Source organism: Otolemur garnettii, unplaced genomic scaffold (genome assembly GCF_000181295.1).
Source record: "Otolemur garnettii isolate 467f Iridium unplaced genomic scaffold, OtoGar3 scaffold00340, whole genome shotgun sequence".
In the NCBI taxonomy this organism is placed as follows: Eukaryota; Metazoa; Chordata; class Mammalia; order Primates; family Galagidae; genus Otolemur; species Otolemur garnettii.
The window spans coordinates 193,885-198,253 of NW_003852735.1; positions in this window are offsets into that span (position 1 = coordinate 193,885).

Genomic DNA, 4,369 nt, shown 5'->3' on the forward strand with positions numbered 1-4,369 from the left:
AGACCCTGGTAGCCTCTCACCTTGATGGATGTGCCCCTGTATGTCAATTGGTGCTTACTACTGGGTGCTTGCAGAACTTTCTCTTTTGTTTTGACTTTGGGCAGATTCTTTACAATAATTCTCTAAAAAGGAGTGTTTTGAAATTTTTAGTGAAATTTTGGAAATTTTCATATATGATATCCACCAGTAAAGTCTCCATTACTTTGGGATTTTTTCTTCTACTCCAGAGATCCCTATAATTCATACATTTGAATGCTTTGTGAAGTCCCATAATTCTCTGAGTGAATGTTTTGCTTTTTTCCTCTTCTTTTCTACCTCTTTAACTGTCTGGTTTAGCTTAAGAGCTTTATCCTCTACTATGAGATTTTTATTTCTCACGGTCTATTCTAATTGAAACTTCCAATTTCATTTTTAACTTCTCTGATTGACTACTTCAATTTTTTAAGCCCCCCTTTCCACATTCTTCATGTCTGTCATCCATTGTTTGGTTCTGTTTTTACACTTTTTGTCAATTTCCATTGTCATCTTTGCCATCCATATTTTAAATTCCCTTTCTGACATTTTATTAAATCTTAACAAGTGGAATCATCTGTGGTGGCTACCTTATTATCCCTTGGAAGGGTTCCTCCTCATGTTTGTTTTCCTCTTGTTCACTGTCTCTTTAACTGCCTGGTTTAGGTCAAGAGCTTTATCCTCTACTCTGAGATTCTTATTTCTCATGGTCTAATCTAATTGAAACTTCCAACTGCATTTTTAACTTCTCTGTTTGACTACTTCAATTTTTGAGGTCCCCCTTTCCACAGTCTTCATATCTATCATCCATTGTTTGGTTCTGTTTTTACACTTTTTGTCAATTTCCATTGTTACCTTTGCCATTCATATTTTAAATTCCCTTTCTTCCATTTCTATTAAATCTTAATAGGTGGAATCATCTGTGGTGGCTACCTTATTATCCCTTGGAGGGGTTTCTCTGTTCTGAGTTTTCACATTTAGAATAAATCTGCTGGTTCCTCCTCAGGTGTGTTTTCTTCTCATTCACTTTCTTTCCCATCTTTTCTCACTGACTTACTCCTTCGCATTAAAGTAACTTGTCTCTGGGCTTAGGTTTTAAAGTGGCCTTTATTTATAAGGCCAATAGGAAAAGAAGGGTAAATATCAAGAAAAGAGAAGAAGAAGTAAAAGATAGAAAACAAACAACAAAAAAAAAAAGAATGAGGTGAAAGAAAAGAGTTAAAAAAAAAAAAGAAGAAGACAATCAGAATGGAAAGAGGAAAAGAGAGAGACTGGAGAAAGGGTGGTGTTCAGCAGGGTGCTTTGCCCTCACCCACAAATGCAGGACTTTGGGGTGTGGACTGGTGGTTCCCTATAGTCAGGATCTTCTTACATTGCCTGGGAAAAACCAAGATCCCACATCTATGAACAATAGAAAAGAAAAATCAGCATTATGTCACAGTGGGGACTTAGTAATACTGTCTTTTCAAAGGCCAAAGCTACGAGGAAACCTTCGACTATGAGCTCCTGGCCTCCTTAAGGCAGACCAATGTGGTTATCCCCAAGCCAGACCAAGGCTGTGATCCCTAGCCTTCAGAGAAAAGAAAATTACATTAACAGTTTAAACAAAATTACAGTACAATTACATGAACTATAGAAAAATCAGGGATATCTTAGTTGTTATATGAAAAAATTGAGTGGATAAGATGAGAAAAGTAAGGGCTATTCGTGGTGGCTCATACCTGTAATCCTATCATTCTATGGGGACCAAGGTGAGCAGTTTCTGAAGATCTTGAGTTTGAAACCTGCCTAAGCAAGAGCTGGACCCAGTCTCTATTAAAATAAAAATAAAAACTGAGGCAAGAGGATCCCTTGAGCACAGGAGTTTGAGGTTGCTGCGAGCTATGATACCATGGTATTCTAACCAGGGTGACAGACTGAAACTCTATCTTTTCCAAAAATAAAATAAAATAATAAAATATATGAGAAAAGTAGATAATCTCTATGAAAGGAAAGATTAAAAGAGATTAAAAGCAAAGAAAGAATAAGAGGGGTTGAAAAACCTTAACCAAAATGGAGTTATCTTTGCTACTGAAGAAAGCAAAAATGAAAAAAATACACCCAAACCTAATCAAAGTGAACCAAACCAGAAAAAACAATAAAAAAAAAAATTTAAAAAACTAAGGAAAAAATTGGGAAAAGGAGCAAAAAACTGAGAGAAAAATATATATGTGCATATGCACATATATATAGCCATTATTGACTAGACACTAGGTGTTATTGTGTGTTAGGAGATGGAGAACACATACATTGTTTTTGCTGTATATTGTGGGTGCTAGATGCAACTCTCCAGTTTCAGAGGAAACCCATACCTGTCCTCCTGGCCTACTTGTCCCCAATCAGGGCCTGGTCTCTTCACCAGTACTCAGTCCCTATAGTATTAGGATTCCAAAACTCTCACCAGATCTCTCAGGTGGATGTTTTACCCTTTCAAATAGTGCCCACTGATAACAAAGTGATTTCCCACAGGGAGAAGGGCTCAAATCACACCAAGGAAAATCACCCCAAGGATGGCTGCCTGTGCTCAGCAGACCTGTCTATGCTGGCCATCCACTAGGACCCTGCAGACTGTTTCTCCCATCTGCTTTCTCCGAATGGCAGCCTACCAGTAGCCAAGCTGGTAGGCTTGGCTTCACCTCACCTAGCACTCAATCTTGGCTGCCTGGCACTGCTGGAGTTTCCTTGCTCATCCAAGCTCCTATCAGGCGGTCCAGGTAGCATCCAGTCCAAAAACTACAACTGTAGGACAGCCCTTTCTCAACTCCAGTTCTCCACAGGAAGGGAAGGCTGCCAGCCGACCTCTGCCTGTATCCTGGCACCTGCCCTCTGTGCCTGTCCTCCTCAGCTCCACACCTTTTTGGCCCCTGGAGTCTCCTACAGTCTCCTACTGCTTCACTGTGCTGCCAGAGCAATGTTTCTGAGTAGGTTACCCCAGCCAGAGGTGGCCAAAATCCTCTGTACTCTCTATCACCTAGAGCAGCTGGCAAGGAGATGTTTCTAATCCACTGTCTTGCTCTGTCTCCCACTTCTTTTGGTATTTGAAGGAAAAAATCCAGAAACTTCTAAAAAAAATTAATCTTTCTTTTAAATTTATTCTCCCTTTTGACTCTGTCTTCACTGGGTGATTATTTAGAAGATACTGTATTTTAAAACTTAACTTTCTTATTCTCTTCTATCTTAAAAGACATAAAGACTTAGTTGTTCAATAATGCCTCTAAAATGCAGTGTTAGTGTTAATCTTTCAGGCCATAAATAAATTAAATATGTGACTTTTCACATCAATAAATATCAAATATGAAGATTTTCCAAACACTTATGAGTAATAGAAAAGATGGCTTTATGAAATAGGTGACAAACTATTTCCTTAACATCACATTTTTTAAAAGTATGCCTTGGCATGGTTATGACGTGTTTATGGATTGTAAACTGCTACGACCTGCTTCATACATTTAGTGGAAACTTTTGGTTAACGTTAGGGTCAAAATAATATTAAGATAGGTACCACTCTAAGAATATCTTTTACATCTTATTTCTGTAAGTGTCCAGTTGATTCTTCTGCTTCTCTTTGAAAAAAATTGGCAGTAGTGCCTTACTCAGGCCAACTGGAAGCCTTTCTCACCCGGCAGGAATTTTCTCTGTTCTAGGAATCATTCTTTGTGAGTTCATGTTGCCTTTGGATTGCCATGTGGAGAAGGATTCTTAAAACAGAATGAATGAATGAGTAAACACATTCTAAGGAGTCTGGACCTTAGAATCTTAGCATGACAAAAACAACTTTCTTTTAAATTATTCTCTCCATGTTAATGTTGTGATTAGTTTTGTACGTGCATGTTTGCAATTTTCCTTTGTAGCAACTCAAGAACTTAGAGTACTTTGAGGACTTATGCTGATAAATTACAGACTGACTTTCTTATTACAAAACATGTTGGTCTTTAGAACTTCATAATAATTTCAGATCTATGTATCGAATTAATATTTCTATTTCATGGAATCAAAAAGAAAGTGATTGTTATCAATAGCTATTTTCCTCTCCTAATATTTCACTACTAACCGTGAGCCTGCATTGACACTTGAACCGAGAAGTCTGTAACTGACTGGTGAAAGTGCCGTTTATTTTTGTTCTAAAGTCAATGACAATGAAGTGCCCAATATGCATGAAACCACAATTCTCATAAAATGTCTTGAAAATAGATGGCCTAAAAATTTGTAGCTCTCTTATGACTCTTGTTTGAGAACCTATCCTAATAACCACTTATATATAATCAGATGGACTTTATGCAACCTCATCTTGTAAATGGACCATGTGAATGTTTCCCTA